Below are 19,015 nucleotides of genomic sequence, written 5' to 3' on the forward strand. Positions count from 1 at the left end.
TGGCTTTCTTACTTCAGAGACATTGCCTTGTTAGAGGCAATGCCAGCTAAAGGAAATTGCCAGCTAAATTGCTAGAGGCAATTGCCAGCTAAACTCAATGAGGCCAAGGACAGCACTATTCAAAGCTGGTCAATAACTTCCGTGATGTTGTTAGAGAAAGTAAAACATTGACTATCTAATTTATGTGTACTTGTTTTATAATTATTTTATTTTGGACTGGAAAATTGGAACTTTTCACATGTGCTTGCGTTTCCAGTCTGACACATTGGCATGCTTTTGAATGGAAGTCAATGGAATGAAAAGTGCAGTGTGACCGCCCCTTTAAGCGTGTGAACACCAGTGGACGTGGCCAATGGTGCGATGATGTAAAATGATTTGTCAATGTCTTGCTGTAGAGGCGGTCATATGCAAATGTATTTGTGAAATGTGACATCAGAAATCAGACAAAATCGAAACAAGCCATTTTTGGAGTTTTGGCACACTATTAATGTTTTTTTTTTTGCAGTAGGTATAATTTTTTTAATGTCATGACTCCTTTAAGTAGAAACTCAGAGAGTGAAGTTGTGGTAAATTAGTGGCAACCAGGTGCTCAGTAATTCTCAGTCATTTTCATGCATGTTTAAAAAAGGGTGAAAAAGAGTATAAGAAAGTGCTAGACAGTGTCTTTATTTGATTGGATAATTAACTCAATGGAGGAGAAAGGTCCAATCTGTGTAAGGCTCCTCATTAAACTCATTCTGTTTCTGATTGTACAAAAGTGCTTTTATCTACACTGTTCCCCCGGTGCTTCACAAGCTTAATTAATCATTTCCAGATGAGTTCACCACCCTGTTCTTTAACATAACTGCAGGAGCAACGGTCTTAAGTCTCGCCACAATCAACATATGTGGAGCGTGAGAGATTTAGAAGATAAATGAGGTTTATTAGTTTATTTTTGGGTAGCGGAGGTTTGCTTGAAGGTGAATTCCTTGCACAGACAAAAATTACTCAATTTGTATGCCTGGTACGATGGGTTAGCCTTGCACTGGTAATGTAATGGGGTTGAAGACTTGAGCCCCCTCAGATTTGCACCATTAACATCACCATTTATCACCTTTAGCTGAAATCTTTGTCCTCAGTTTTCACTCTCTAAAGCTGCTTTTGGAAATGTTTTACAGATCTTGTTGCTATTTTGTATGCATGATCATATTTCAGGCCATTAAATAGATTTCTGCTTCAGCTTAACTGGACCCAAGTGCCTTCCTCTGTCACTATCTTTAGAGCAAGGTGAAGTGATAAGTAACCCAAAATTAGTCCTGAAAGGAAAATGAGAGGACTAGGTGTCTACACCTATGCATCTCAAAGACTTCAGTTTATAATATAAATGTTTTATAACTTTTCAATAATGGGTGTTCAATTATTGAAGATGACATTACAATTAAAAAATATATATATTTGTACATCTCATTTACAATTTATTTCAAGGCTGAAGACCTGGGTTTGGAACAATGTTAAAGTTATGCCATTGTTTTAGACCAGTACCTTCAGTCTTACACTATTGTAATCTATTATAAAATAAATATTTTTTTGGGATAATTTTAACAAAGAAAGGATCAATTTAAATCAATTTAAAACAATATTGTGTGAAAATGTATATCAACTTTTATACAAATTAGGACTGTTTCTTAGTTATTGTGGGTCCACATGGCAAACTATTACGGAATCAAGACTCACAAGACAGATTAAGCAAACTGGATGTTTATTTTGGGAAGCAGGTGAACGGGAAGCAGGTGAACGGGAAGCAGGTGAGTAGTAAGTGCAATGATTTGGAGAATGAGATGCTGGCGGTGAATGGATTATCTTCTTACAGGAATGTTGGTGGATCGATGAAGGCGTGGAAGGATGGAATACAGGATCGCTGGAGACTTTGGAGACACGGAGGAAGGAGGAGACACTGGGAGAATCACAGGAGGAGATAGGACGCTGGAGAATGACGCTGGAGTGGAGATTAGCAAGAAATCAGGTAGATCATTGCACAGAAGGTAAGTAGTCCTCTTCATCAAACTAATGAGACCAAACAGTGGTGAGGAGTGAGTCTTTATAGAGGTGGTGATAATGATGATGGTGGTGATGATGAGGTGCATGTGTGTGTGATTAGGAAAGACGTGCAGGTGGGAACAGAGGAGAGGGATGGGAAATGTAGTGCAGGAACCTGGCAGACCTGTAACAAAACAAGTTATCTTAACAAAACTGGAACAAGTCAATCAAATCCACCATGTAAAACTAACTAGAATCAAATGTGCTCATTTAACTTGAATGAATGGTTTTCGTTTAACATGAGTTAGGGGTGGGCGATATGACCAAATCCTTATTTCACAATATGAGAAATTTTATTTCACGATAACGATATATATCACGATAGTGCTATTTTGTGTTATTTTATCTAATTTATGTTATAAAAAAAAAAAGAAGCCAATTACAGACAATATGACAAATAAAATATAACAAAGATATGAATTAAACAATTAAGTTCTTCAGGTACAATACACTGTAAAAAAAAATCTAACCTCCCCAACTCAAAATTTTCTAGTGACTGGTCACATCTAAATTTTTCAATTGGCCCAACTGAAATTCTGTAAATTTAATTTTATAATTGACAGAATTTCACCTGGGCCAATTGAAAAATTTTGATGTGACCAGTCACTAGAAAACTTTGAGTTGGGGAAGTTACATTTTTTATTACAGTGTAGGTTTTATTTAACATGTTAGAATTAGTACAGAAATTGAATAATCAAATGTAAAAATAAAATATTGCGTAGTCTTCACTGTATGAATTAAATATAAATGTATTCTTATTAAAGCAAAAAACATTATTCAGTCAAGAGCAGTAAGTTATTTTATCTTTTGTTTTGGGGGAAGCGAAATAAACCTAAAATTCTCGGGACAGCAGCATGTGTCCAAATTTTAATCTTAACCGTTCTATTTCATCAGATACGATCTGTAAACAGGGCTTTAAGTGTAAAATACCGAACTTGTCCTTTAAGCTCACATGTAGTCATTTTATTGCTTTATCTGTTGATTCTAAAGCGCATGTATATTACCTTTATATATTTATTCATTTAAACTGTGCGTAATAATAATTGATCAACTAAAATTGTACATGTGTGATTGATTAAGGGTATATTAATTACATAAATAATATCTAAATCATACAAAATTATTATTCTAATTAAGCATTACTAAAGGCCAGACGATTTTGTCTTTAAAAATCATTTGCTATGTAGTGATCTTTAATTTGAAGCAGAAACAGGTGGAGTGACTTTATCGCATCAGACATGTGTCACTTTGCTCACAGCTGATTGGTCAGCAAAATTATGTTCTTTTTTTTCAAACGTTAGTGTACTTGGTTACCAAGGAGACAGTTTCAGTGAAGAGATAAATATGTGCTATAAACTTACAGTAAATATCACTTGTGAAAAGAATATTAAGTGTGAAAATAATCAATTGTGTGCATAAAAATGCTAGCTAAGTAATTATCGGAAGACAAAGAAATCAGCAACTTTATTCTTAAAAAATGTTTAAAATGTAATTTCCACCACTGGCATTTCCATCACCGAATGCAGATAAACACAATACACAGTTGTGGACATGTTCATGATTTACAGAAACATTTTTAGTATAGTCTTAGACTTTTTGACTGTATTTTAACAAATTATAAAACACATAATCCCGCTCCTTGATTTTGATTGACTGAGGCACCTTCAAAGCCATTGTGAAATACATTATAAACGCACACCTGTGACATTATTACATCACTATTACTGCCCCTGTGTCTGGGTGTTGCTTGGCAACCATTCTGCTAAACATTGCTGAAGAACTACTTTGCTTGCTGGAAGAATTATTATTTGTTAACAATAAATGAATCCATTTTGCTGCTGTGTTTATTTTACAGAATCTTTCCAGGTATACAAACTAACAACGGCCCTAGTTCTAATATCACTGTAAACCACACCATCATTGTGGCTTATTGCTTCATCAAGTTACTGTGGCTATTTACAGTCATTTGTAAAAGGAAACAGGTTTGTAAATATCCACACAGATATAACATATCCATAAAGATATGACAGAATGAAAGGTGAAAGATGCCCCAGGATGCAGAATATTCTTCATACTTAGCCTGATAAAAATGAGCTGTGTTCAGGACTCATATTTCAGATCAGTTCAGAACTGTGAATAAAACGGAATATGAATGTATAAATTATAATGATTTAGGTCTGGGCTTTATAATTCAGAAACCCTTGTTTTTAGCGACACCGGTGGCCGTTAAGTGAACTGCAGCCAGCAATTTACTGCTCGTGCTCGCACTCGTGGAGATCGTGCACACGCGCAGAAGAGGCTGAACGTTCTGACTTCGTTCAGAAGTAAAAAGAAGTTGGAAATATCTTTGCATCTGTTAACGGACATCTCGACACCATTCTCTCAATTAGAACGTGGATGATAGGTGGACCTTTAAAAGTGTGGGTGGGCCTGAATAATTCACATCACCCCATGTTTTTCAACTGGAAGAAAAGAAAACAGCAGTTAAGAAAGCCTCTGATCATAGCGATATGGATATGTTTGCACCATATCTACAATTAAACGGCATCATGTCGACAGATGAGGTAATTAAAATTCCATATTTGCACTATAGATAGACTATATCTGGCTTTGTGAGACTATTGTTTAATTTCATTTATTACATGGCTTGGTTGAATTCCAATGTAGAATGCGGTCAATGTGGAATATACGCTGCGAAGTATAACACACCGTTGCCATGAAATGATGAAAAACAGAGCGTTGCTATGGACGAAGAAAGGACTATTTTCTTTAGCGGAAGCAATACAATCGTTTTTAAATCAATAAACTCCTTTTTAAATCAATATTTTGTGTCAAATTATTGATTTATTTGGTAGGTAGCCATGTAATAAGCGGGATAATGTAACGTTATAGCGAGGCGGTTGTTATAGTGAATAACAACCCCTTCATGCTGATTCAAGACCCGACGCGAAGCGTAATTATCCCACGGTACGTTCACACGGGGCGTCAGCGTCAACGCTTGACGGAAGGCGTGGCTGAAGTTTGGCACTGTATGGCACTGACGCCATGGTCATAGCAGCGTCAGCCAATGAAATTAGACAGGAACTCAACAACAAGCTTCATTGTCATTCAACATGGACATAAAAAGTATATAAAAAGTGGTACATAAAAAGTGATTGGTCATAAAGGACCGGGTGATTGCCCACCGCAATAATTAGTTTCTCCTCCATTTTAGGATGAACGTGATTGGCTGCCGCCTGGCTACTGTATTTCATAGAGCGATCCTGATTGGCTGACGCTTCCTGTTCCGTCTGCGGAGCTTCACTGGCGTTGCTCGAGGCAGAAGTTGAAAAATTCTCAACTTCTGCCGGGAGCAACGCCAGTGAAGCAACGCCGACGGATCCACAATTATTTTCGGCAACGCTTGACGTCACCCATTCAAAGTCAATGGGAAGCGTTGACGCTGACGCCCCGTGTGAACGGAAGAGTAGCGCACCTGCGCACGTCCCAGCAAACACAGAACATTGGCACAACGTACCCAACCTTCTAACAACGTTTTTATCAACTAAAAGCCAAAAGGTTGTATAATAAGCCATGTATTTATAGCAACATGGCCAAAAGGTTGCTATAAATACGTTGTGTGGTGAAGGTTGTTACAACGTTGTCACAATGTTGACATTAAACCACCGTTCAGGGCCACTGCTTAAGGTTGTGCCAACGGTGTCTTGACAACCACTGGACGACATAATATGTACTGGTGCCCTGAAGCGCGAAAATCAGCCTTTTAAATGTCAACCGCCCGTTGGGCTCATGTTGTCTCGTTCTTCATCGAGCAAGGATACGTGAGTATTGCGTTTTATTTACCTCAGCTAAATAAGAATAAGATACGTAATTATTCAAACACTACAACTTCATTTTCTAATGTGACTAATGGAGCCTCGTTTGCACCGTTTAGTTTTTCATTTCATTTGTCTGCTTAGTCTCATTCGTTTCTTTGCTCCTCTGGATTTGTGGATGTTTCCTGGACTGATTCCGTTTACCGAACTTTATCGTCCGGCTTTCGACTAGGCTACTGTCTGCCATGTACAGAACCGGTTTTGTTCATTAAATGTTCTGATCTTTGCTTTTTATGTTTTATTTATTATACTTAAAAGAAATTTGTATATTCATTTATTTAATTATTTTTTTTTCTTTTTTCACAAATGTATGACTTTTGGAAGTGCAATTTGATTACCATATATGCAGTTAGTTTTAATAAAGTTGAATTAACGTAACCTTCTGTAATTTTTACTCTTCAAAGTGTACACTTGCAGGTGTTGATTATAATTAGGCTAATTTACTGATATCCCCATTAAATAATAAAAAGGATAAACAATATATAAAAAAACTAGGCTATATAATTATCTAACATTTGACTAATTAAAAATTAACCTCAAAACATAAAATGCTAAATGGGGGATATCTATAGGCCTTTCAAGCATAAAAAAAAAAAAAAAATTGTAAGAACGTCATCTCTCAGTTGCTGAATGTCGCGCAACAACGTTGATACAGCCCTGTGGCATCTTACAATTCTACGTTGTTACAATAGGCTTGTTTGAGATGCGCCTTGCCTGCCTGAAATGTACGCGAGAGTAGGCGGCTGCAGTGAGGGGAGGAGTGAAAAAAGCGCAGGCAAGACGGACAGTTCTCTATTCTCGTAGTGGATCTGACACCTGCGAGATCAAAGATGGATATCGCGGGATTCACCGGATTCACGCTCGTGCACAGTGTTGCTAATAAACTGGATGGAATTTAAGTTCTGTTGCTTTTATATGGAAATAAATATAATGAACAAGACACCCAAAGTAGCCTACTTATTTAATTCCATTCCAAATACATGTTTATCAATCTTTTTTTCTTTAATACAGACATGTGTTGTTTTTTTCTTTTTCTTTTTCTTTTCTTTTCTTTTTTATAAAAATTACATTGCATAACCCATAGAGATCGCACTGTTAGATAGTTTGGGAATATTCACACATAACGTTTACACATAAAACATGATATCAGAGTTTTAAAATCAAACATTTTAAAAGAGAACAATACATCACGGTTGTTTAAACCAATGAACATTAAGCTGTGTCGTCAGCAAGTCGTTTCCCATCGTGCTTTTGATCAGCGCAGTCAGTGGAGAGCAACTGCGTTCGACTGCAGAATCCGACAGGTGCGCCTTGCGCTCGCGAGAGATTTTTGACATACGTCAGCATGACATCAGAGCAAGGCGGACCGCACTCGGACACATTTCTAACCGGCATGCATGTCGCGCTGATCACCGCTGATCGATTCTGCGCAGATTTTGCTCATCTCAAACAAGCCTAATGTTGCGAGCACGTAGACAGCGACGTTGCCATAGCAGAAATGCAACGTGCCACAGACGTTGCCACAACGTAAATGTGTTTGCTGGGGTAAACGTCACATCCTTTTGATTTCCCCGCCAAAAAACGTCCCGAGTCCTTCACATAAAAACCTACACAGGTTTTTTTAGGAAGTCAGGGAAGGTCTCCTACACGCTATTCACACATTGGCAAAAAAAACAAACAAACAAACAAACAATTAATACATGAAAATTCTTAGATATACAGTTACCCCTTTATTAACTAAGTGTAGGCCTATTTATTTAGTGCATGTCATATAGCCTACTACTTTCTTTTTTTTAAATGCATGACTTCATATAGAGCTGGTAAGTCCCGCCCCTTCCGTAAAACCCCTCTGGACCTCAAAGTTGAAAAACCGTCAATGCAAGTGAATAGGAGAAAATAATTATTTTCTGGTCCCGTTTGAATTGTGCCATGAATGTGAACATATGTTGTCTGTGAATTTTTTATATAATCTTTCATGTTACAAGTTTGACAGTATATGGTATGATTCGTCGGCTAGCAGTTGTGGAAAAGACATAACGAGAAAGACTACATGTCGCCTATGTGACGTCACCCCATAAAGTTGACTTACCCGTGGTTTTCGCCAACCTCAACGATTTTGTCCTCTCCCTGAAAGAAGGCGGTGAAGTGCACCAAAGACACAGCCATGTTTAGCGGGATCCGTGAGCTAGAGCCGTGTGCTAGTGGTGTTGACGTTTCAAACGCGTCGAGAGTTGTAGTCCACAAAGTGCTCTCACACAAAGTCTACCCGTATCAAACTTCTACCCGCTAAATTGTAGCATTCTTCACACGAAAGATTATATAAAAAATTCACAGACAACATATGTTCACATTCATGGCACAATTCAAACGGGACCAGAAAATAATTATTTTCTCCCATTCACTTGCATTGACGGTTTTTCAACTTTGAGGTCCAGCTGGGTTTTACGGAGGGGGCGGGACTTACCACCTCTATTTCAATAATAAGCTTAATGAGGTACCATACTAATTAAAGCTGCAGTCCGTAGCTTTTCCTCTTTGTCGCCATCTCTGTTTGAAATCTGCAATTGCAGTCATTCGCGGAATTATCAACTTTACGTGAGTTGTGCCTCGACACAGCACAGCGCGGATGAATACAATGTTTTGAGGAGAATGTGTGTCTCTCCATCACCGCGCCGGTGTGGATACTGTCATTCAGAATCACAGATTCTACTTTTTGGAAGTATGACCAACATAAGAGTTTTCACTGGAAAATGTCGTCTGAACAAGTAAGTAACATATACTTTTGTTCTGACCAACTAAGGGAAAAAAGCATTGCAGTAAATCGCGCTGATTAAATCTAACGATCGCTTCATATCTGATCAAACCGCACAAATTATACTTTGTTCTCAAATTGTTAATATTAACAACATCAGCATTGCGTGACTACATTTAATGCCCTTCCGATATTTATCCTTGTTTTCGCATGGGCCGGTTGCAGTCTCTTTTATTCTGTAGCCACTCCGAAGTCCGAACGAAGTCTTTTGCATTTTACAACGGGTGAATCTTGTCACTTGTGATTGTCGTTTGAACCTTTCTGGATCCGCCATCAAATTAATAAATTTAATTAGGCCTATATCAAGTGCTGTGAGAAAAGGCTATACATCTCCACCTCCAACATCCTCACACGCAATATAGCCTACTAGCCGAGACACCTTCTTTATGTGTACAGATGTGACGTAATGACGCAAAGACGTGCTCGAATTTCCCGCGGAAATCCACCAGTACCACTGGAATTAAAAACATTATTACAAGCTTACCATTTTGAATCGAGCTACGGCAAGCACAGATAGTTTTGAACACTGGCTGGTTATGTACTTGCTCAAACATTTATTTTGGATAATTTTGAACCCAAAAAAGTTACGGACTGGAGCTTTAACTAACTAGAGAATTGTGGGTAACAAATGTACACATGCTGTAACACTACAGGGGATATTTTAACACATTTACTTATATTTAAATAGAACACAATTAACTCTTTTGAGACTTACAAACACTAAAGTACACAAATATGTGATCACATTTCCTGCAGACCTCAATCATCTATCACATGGGCTTCATTTCAAAAATAACCTCAGTGTCTTCATTCAATTTTGTTTAAACAGACATAAACGTTTCCCCTTCTGCATGCTGTTTATTTAATTATTTCTAGGCAAATACAGTCAAATATGCTTTGCCCAGTTTATTGAAAACCTTTATTACAAATAAAGTCAAAATAAAACACTTGCTTGGAAAAATAATTTCAAACAGTCCTGTAAAGCATGTGTTTTACCAGAATTTCTCTTTCAAATGAAGAATATATATATATATACATAAAAACATATTTATTAAGGGCTATAAAGCTTTAATTCTCAATTGAAGTGCTGAACATAGTCTAATTAACAAGTGACACTCTTGTTTTATGTATGCCTGTGTTCATTTTAGGGTGAAAATCAAATGGAAATCCTTTGCCTCAGTGCAGATATAATAGAGCACTGCATTTTCCAGAAGCTCTAATGATAAAGCCACTATACTAACCTTTAATTAAAAATATCTTGAACTTAATTAATCCTTCCAAGACAAAGGGTTCCCTGCAGACGTTTATAAATATCAAATTAATTCAATAAAAAATAATAAGGCCCCCTAGTAAAATTTAGATTATTAAATAATGTTCTTTTGATTAGTTCTAATTGTTTTTTTTATGTTACTAAATAATAATAATAGTAGTAGTACTAATAATAATATATCATTACAAGTATATTCAAATCATATTTAATATATTTTAATAATTCTTTAATATTTAGGCCTGGGAGAACTATCTATCTATCTATCTATCTATCTATCTATCTATCTATCTATCTATCTATCTATCTATCTATCTATCTATCTATCTATCTATCTATCTATCTATCTATCTATCTATCTATCTATCTATCTATCTATCTATCTATCTATCTATCTATCGTCAAACACATACTTAGCTTATAAAAAATAAAAAATGGTGTATTTGTACATGGAGGAAAGAAATACATGTTTACACATCAAATGATCTGTGCAGCAGTGCCCTCTGCTGGACTTGAGCAATAAATAATAAAGAGTTAATGATTTCAATAGGATAAACTCAAAAATATATTAAATATATTATGGTGAATATCATTATTTTTTGAATAAATAACAATAATAAATAATTAAATAATGATGAAACAACATTTGGGAATCAACATCTAACATATAGCATTAACTTTGCTTTAAAAGTAGCCTAATGTATTTAATTAAAATAAAATCAGCAGACGCATCAATCAAGTGGAAAAACGAACAACATTTGTATGAAACCTTTGATCAAGGACTATAATTTGTTGTAAAAACTCATTATAAAAGTAAAGGTGGAATGGAGGCAAAGAGATCTCACCCTGATATAATCAGCGAGGTTAACATTTAAATGTTATGAGAATCACTTGCGAAATTGGTAAACAGTTGCTCATTAAGTTGTAATTAAGTCAGTTTCTATTTCAGGAGCTAAAGTGTTCATGAGTAACAGTAGCTTCAGAACATTAACATGATTCCCTTACATCATCTGTGCACCACTCCAAGATCTGATTGGCTAGTAGAATCTATATGATTTCGATGTGAAGACCATGCAGGCATGATGTACTGGGCCTCTGCCACGGTCTTGGCTTGAGGCTGGAAGCAAGCCCATTGACATTTGTGTGAGCCCTGAAGCTACTGGGTCAGAAGGAAGACGTCACACCCACGGGGTGACGATGAAACAAACGGCTGGAAATGTCAAATGGAGATGCACAGCACTGCTCAGTGTTGAGACGACAGCCACGCTCATTGTGCTCATCTCTTACGAGTCCAGTCAGGGCCACTGACCCGCTGTCAGTCACAAAACCACATCCCATAATGATTTAGCCCAGATGACAACAGACCAAAGTATAGCTTGACAGGTCTTTTATGAGACTGAGACTATGACAACGAGAGACAATTTACAATGCAAGCACTATTTCAGTAGATTATGTGTAAGTATATTTGACAGTTTTATACATACCTAAGATATATATATCTCTCTCTCTAAGGACTGGAACTCTTTTGTTGTGACATTGTTTCGAAACTCCAGACAAAACAATGACTGTAGGGAGCATGCATTTAGGAGCAAGATTACTTTTTATATGTTAAATTACAAAATCAATTGATAAAGATGGTTGTTCTAAAGCATTTCAGTTTAATGAGTGCAGCCTTTTTACATTTAAACAACAGTAATTGCTGTGACGAAGGGACGCTGTGGTATATATAGATTATGACAATTTATACAACAGGGCTGTTGAATGCTTAATTCTGACTGATATTATTTAGGAAATGCACAGCTATGAAGTAGTCCCAGGTCTGTCGACTGCATTACAGTTTCATATCACTTCACAGATCCTTACAGCCTAAAACAGCAAATGAACAAACCCCATAAAGACACCGACCAAGCAAATATGACTAACAATTGGATAAAAATTAGCGTTTACTCCGCTTCTCGCCATGGTCTCGTTACCACTTTAGGTGTGCATTATTTTTCAATAATTAAAATATTCCTTACATAAAATAGGGAATTTTCTAGTTGTATTTATATTAAGCCGATGCTGTTACTTCAGTCATCCTGATTATATGTGTTAGATTAAACTTACAATTGGACCTCATATTAAACAATAATAAAAAAAAAAAATTCTTTAGAATATTTTCAAGTCAAGCCACCTTTATATAGTGCTTTATACAATACATATAGTTTCAAAGGAGCTATTTTTTTTTTAAAGTCATGTCCTCTCATAATCTTTAAACAGTTGCAGTGCTGTGATGCAGTGACATCTCTTCTCTGCGGACGTGTTTACTGGCGTGAGGGCGGGGCAACCTGTCAATCACATGAGATCGACCAATAGCAGAAGCAGTCAAGCAACAGGAGGTGACAGTAACTGTAAGTGTTTTTGTATCTTTTTCTCATTTGATTTTAGCGCAGTTGTAGTTACTAGGAAAAATTGTTTGTGTACTGTGCTCACTTGGTAGAATCGCGTTGGTGAAGTCTCGTTTGTTCGCGTTGGTAAACAGTTTCGGTAGTGAGGCTTGGCCTGCCAGCTCATAGTGTGTTTTGTAGCATTCATAAGAAAGAAGCAGTCAAGCTTCTTTCTTATGGTGACAGTAACTGTAAGTGTTGTATCTTTTTCTACATATATATACATAAAGCAAATTTTCCTGGGAACGCTTTATATTATACAATATAGGTAGTTTATCCAAAATCCATCCGATCACTTATATCAATGTTATATATCGTCATATCGTCCAGCCTTAAAACTTGTATTGTTTTTTGTCAGTGTTTATTTAAAATCGTCCATTTATGCAGAATATCGTTTGTACATCGTTCGAGTAGCAGCTTCACTGAGATATACATCACAAAAGGGAAGAAAAGACTATAGCAACTTCCGTTTCACTGCGACTTTAACTAAAGCGCAAAACTGTTTTGAGAATTTCATGACACATTAAAAAGAACCAGCTCATATGAGTCATGCGCTACGGAGCCCTGCATTAAACACTTTTTGCGTGCATAAAAATATATGAAAAATGATTTGCTTTGCTATTCAATTATATAGGATAAGTTTCCACAGATGAAAAACAACCGTCCTAACAAGTACACAATAGCCTTACAATTGGGCTCAATTTGTTAATCACTACAATAACTAGCACATTTTCTGGATAAACATCCCACAGTTATTGGTTCATTAGTCATGTTGAGAATTAAGGAGAGCTGTGAAAATGAAGACTAAAGAGCATTCCGATGAAGCTGAGGCACAGTAAGTGCATGAATAAGAGAAAAGGTTCAAAGCAATATCGAAGTGCTTGAAAGTCCCAGTGTTTGTTGAATTAGCAGGAAGAGGGGACTTAGCAATTTTTGTACCCATTTGCAAATTACAAGCAGCAACTCGGCAATACACAAGTTATTGAAGATATTAACCCTCTGAGGTCTGAGCTGTTTTCTGGGCCCTGGAGGTGTTCTGACATGCTCTGACATTTGTGTTTTTTTCTGTTACTAGTGACATTTTCATGGCTAAAGTCTAATTACACTGTATTCAGCACAAACTCTGCTACAATAATATATCAGCAGCATGTATGTAAAAGTTTGTAGTTTTGAGATAATGACATTTATGCGTGGTTTGTGAAAATACAAAAAAAAAATTCTCACTGAAATAAGGCCATGAAACCCATACTGATTATTTCTTCACAAGACTTTTGAAAATTGTATGACATAGCCTAGAATATTTGCTCCAAAACTATGTGAAAATCACCCTGACTGCTCATTCAGATAAGACAATATATTGATTTAAAATTTCTAAGACGTGTTTTGTGTGACAAAGCCATATGCGAAGAGGCGTGATCATCTCATGAATATGTAAGCTTTTCACACCTGATAAAGACAAAGACACTCCCCTAACTGCCCTATTAGGAGCGATCAGGCCCTGTCATTCAGAGCAACCTTGCACAAAGAATGAGGAGATTTAAAAAAGAATGGCTTTTAGATTGTTTGGATTTATTTACAACACAACACAATCCAAAAATACAAATGACAAAAGAGCACATTGAAAACAATGATCCAAAGACAGAGACCTTTGTGCCATTCCTAAAAACATTGTACATACATTTCATTTCCAAGGTGTTTGATTTTCACTTTACCATGTTCATGTACAGAGACTCATGTGAATGTTGAAGTCAGCAGGACTCAGTTGCATCTGGTCCCTGAAAGAAAAAAAAAAGAAAAAACTGTGAACATACTGATATCAAGAGAAACTATAGGGCTGCACGATTTTGGGAATATATTTTAGATTTTTCTGGTTACAATTTATTTTTAAAATTCACAGAATACACACACACACACGTTTCCAACAATATATAATGAACACCAGGTTTGTTGTGCCTTGTAGGCATAGGCTACGCAGTGCTGCATAAAATAATAATAACAATAAATTAAATCTTCCAAAAGATTTCAAGAACAACTACACTAGAGAAAAATATATTGATTATCATATGTTACTTCAAATGTTTCCATTCGTTATGATGATATGAAATGAGATAATAGTAAAAACATAAAGCCTAATGTTTGGTGCATTTTTCCTTTCAAACGCAATCGCGCTCCAAAATATGATACATTAAAACCCACAGCGCGCTCCAAAATATGATACATTCAAACGCCATCGCGCTCCAAAATATTAAACATTATGGTTATACATATCTATGTTTGAGCAGATATCCACAAACAGTATTTAACAGGAAACACGGGTCTAAATAGTATAATATTCACCATATATCTAGCAACAGTTCAACTGCAATGTGAAGTTTATGCAACAATACCATAAACTAATAAGTAAGAATTTCTTACCTTACATCTTTCTTGTCTTCAAATCGCGTTCTTCTTCTTCTGGGGGTAAATCCAATATAAGCTCAGACGTGTCTTCCAAACTCGACGAAAAGCAGAGACTTGTGAAGTTTTTTGGTGTTTTGTGTTTGAGGTAACGAGGGCGTTCGCGTCCCATGTGGAGATTTGCATGTGAATCTCTTTTGCGCGAGTGGGCGTGTCGAATTAAAAAGTAATTAGCAAGCGTTTGAGATACTGGACATCCTGTTGGTTTTATACAAATTACTTAAACAGAGAATATTTGTTTTCAGTTTGAATCCGATCATTTTAAAGTACACACTTAAATGTGTATAAAGGTATATGGCTCATAAATGTGTGAGAAGTATTGTTTCTTCGCTGAGTTTTGTTTCAGTTTATAGACGTGCTCAAGAAAAAAAAGTTCGCCGCGACGGAGAGGCAGAACGCACACCCTGTTTATTTTCTTTATTTTACAAAAGCACAATGTTTTGATTTGATTGTAAGTGGACACATACAAAAGTAGAAATATCACAGATTATTTTTTTATATTTCTTTTTTCTGTATAACCATAAATGACGGAGTAATTTAAGTTTATGTTGCTGCTATGTGAAAAAAATCCAGCAAAACGGGTCGGCGCGTTTCTCGACCTCAGAGGGTTAAGCTTGTACTTCACATCACACCCAAGTGTAATGTAGGGCCCTATTTTAACGATCTGAAACGCAAGTATCAAATGCAAAACGCAAGTAACTTTGTGGGCGGATCTCGGCCGCTGTTGCTAATCTAAAATGGGTTGGTCGGAAGTAGCTTCATTATTCATAGGTGTGGTTTGGGCGTAACGTGAAATAAACCCATCAGAGCGTCATCTCACATTCCCTTTAAGAGCAGGCGCGCTTGTTCCATGGCGGATTGCTATTATAACGGCGGATTTGCCAGGCGCACACCAGGAGCAGTTCACTGCCGAGGAGATCGACGTTCTTGTCAGGGCCGTAAAAGACAGAGAAGTGACATTGTATGGGGATGGGAGAAACCCACCCAAATTAGCTTCGGTTAAACAGGCCTATAATAATTTGGGTAAATATGTAAGCTAGATTTATGCCTATTTTTTCACATCTTCATGGACACCACAATGATTTACCCTGTGTGGTAATATTTTTCCTTGTAATTATGTATGGTTTGCAAAAATGAGAACTGCTGCGTCTGTGTGTAGATGAGAGAAGCAAAGTGTATGGGCGTTGTGCACACGCTACATTATAATAAGCATTAAAATAGCTTAAAATAGCATCTGAATAACGCGGCACTGACTTTAGACTAGGGCTGCACGATTATGACAAAAATCATAATTGCCGATTATTCCCTTGAAATTGTAATTGCGATTATTAATTACGATTATCACAATTTACATTGAGTATATATATATATATATATATATATATATATATATATATATATGTATATATGCATATTATAATACATGTTTACACAAATTTTTTTTACACACACATGTACTATCCCCCTTTACTTAACATACACATAAATTGTAATAATATGACTAATAGTAAAGACTACTAATACATATTAGGCCTATGCTAAAGCTATTAAATAGCAGTCCCAAACTTTGTGTTAATACAATGTTGGTATGAGCCACCACAGTCATTTAAAAATATAAAAAATGACACAAAATGAAAATAAAGTGGCATTTTGGGGTTAATATGGAAACGACACATGGTGAATACACAATACTAACAAGAACTGTTAATGAAACATGGAAACTTCTCCTGGTGAATAGAATGAAAATCATACCTGCGTGCAAATCCTTCTCAACTAACACACGACGTACCAGTAACGTGATTTATTGGTATTTTACTTTTATTTTGTGACTTACCACGGAACGAAGTTGCATGCTCGTAGTTTCTTTTGCACTTTATATACAATGAAGCGATACCGCCGCCGCATTTGCGCATGCATTTGAAGAGTGCGCGCTACGAGCACAGTATAACGGCTGACATGACAGGAAAGTCCATTTTTCTGAGGTGAAAGACTTTTTATTTCAGCGTACACTTACGTCACTGCCCGGTAGTTCCTATTGTGCTGGGTTTTCTGAAGTAGTCGTGATTCGCCTCTCATAACATAACATGCTCTAAACACGCACGCATAGTGGATTTTGTTTTGTACTCGCGGCTTTGAACGATTACGTAATCGTGGCATCCGTAATCGTAATCGCGATTAGAAATTCGATTAATTGTGCAGCCCTACTTTAGACTAGGTTTTTCCTGGTCTGTGGCGGAATTGTTTTCTGAAACTGCAAAATAGCACCAGGGAACGTTTGCTCCGGAACACTCCTCTTTTCGCTGAACCGCCCCCGGGAGCGCAAGTTCATTCCCTAATTTACCGACTGTGCGTTGGGTGCAAAATAGGAATGATACATGCGTCGGTGTACAAAGTCAATTGCGCTGGGTGCAAGATAGGGCCCGTAGACTGTTTATTCATTTACTAAACATCTGCTTTCAAAAACACTGTATGGCTACATGTGCAGATATAATTAGCCTGTAAAAAATAATGTTTTATAACACATTTGTTCGATTGGTGTTCGAAACATTGTGAATGTGAAACTGTAGGCTATATTTAGTTATTAAAAATGAAAGTTCAAAAATGTTGTGAAGTTGCTAAGATACCTCTGAAGTTACAAAATGAAGTGTGGACGTGCCAAAATGTACTGTAGGGAAGCTGTTGGCTTAAACAGCTTAAGCTGGGGAGGAAGGTCATCTTTGACACAGATCCCAAACACAAGGTGGAACGAACACTGAAGAACAAAAAGCTGAAAGTGCTACGAGACCCAATCAAAGCTCTGATCTCAACCCAATTGAGAATTCGAGGCAGTGTCTGACAAACCTGAACAACCTTGAGCAAATCTTCACAGAATATTGGGCCAAAATCACACTTGACTGGGGTGTGAATTTGGTACATATTGATGTAACAGTGCTGCAAAACAGATTTTTACATTTTCTAAAAACAACGTGGGAGGTGATTGCCCGTTTTAAAATTTGCAGCCACAATGCTTGTTTGTTGTACATCAAATGCCAAGATGCTGCTAAGATGTAGCTTTGAGTAGTTGTAGTTATGCTTGACATAAACTTTTTTTGTGCACCAGCCACTGTGGCTAGTGGTTTTCTTTCTCAACTGTTTACGTTCACTTAAAACATAACAAACTGTGTTATACTCACCAAGACCGGCATTTTGACATTATTCTGTGTGTATTTGACTGTTTAAGCGCAATAAGTAGCGAACAAGAACTCAATTTAGTACTGAGAGGCGGCTTTATGTGCGTGCAAGGCAATACGCAATACACACAATCCCACACATAAATTCAAGCCCTGTAACACCAACAATATTCACTCACCAACAAGTGAGTGAGGGGAAGCGGGTTTGTGTGTCAACTCGCAGTTAGAGAGATGAGTTTCTATTCTGATGAAAATGAGAATTGGAAGAGTTTCAGATATTTCAGTATCGATATGACGATACTTATCGAAAAAGAATACATTTTGACAAAACTTTTGACAAAAATACAGTATATATATTAAATGTCAATTTTGACCCACCAAGGTGGCTAGTAGGAGTGACTGCATCACACAGATACATTTTAGATAAAAAAAATTAAAAAAACCATTTCCTTTGCAACTAACTGAAATAGGTTTAAGTTGAAGTACTGAAATGATGGATTCCACACGTACCAGATGTGGGCCTGATCTGAGCTGATACTATGTTGCTGACTTGGTATGTTTATAAAAGGAGAATACAATTCCAGAAAATAATTTGGGAATTTTATTCACACTATCGGCTTTTGCTCTAAACACTTTCACAAGGCACAGGATATCAAACACAACTGTTTTCTTCCAATTAGCGATCACCGCAAAATGATCTTGTGACCATCTTGAGATAATTTTGATAATCAGAACATGGCAGAACTAAAGCCTCATTAGGCCCTTCAGCACAGCCAGTGTGCCGTCAGGAGCTGCAACTGCATTTGCTCATCTCCAAATATCATATGCCAGCTGCAGACTACAGTAGCTGACCTTTCCCCCTTTCTCTAATACCCCAGAGCATCGCCATTCTGACATTTCCAGTGTTCAAGAGGATGGAGGCGTGCATGCTG

The sequence above is a fragment of the Leuciscus leuciscus genome (genome assembly GCF_965113295.1).
Source record: "Leuciscus leuciscus genome assembly, chromosome: 24".
Lineage (NCBI taxonomy): Eukaryota > Metazoa > Chordata > Actinopteri > Cypriniformes > Leuciscidae > Leuciscus > Leuciscus leuciscus.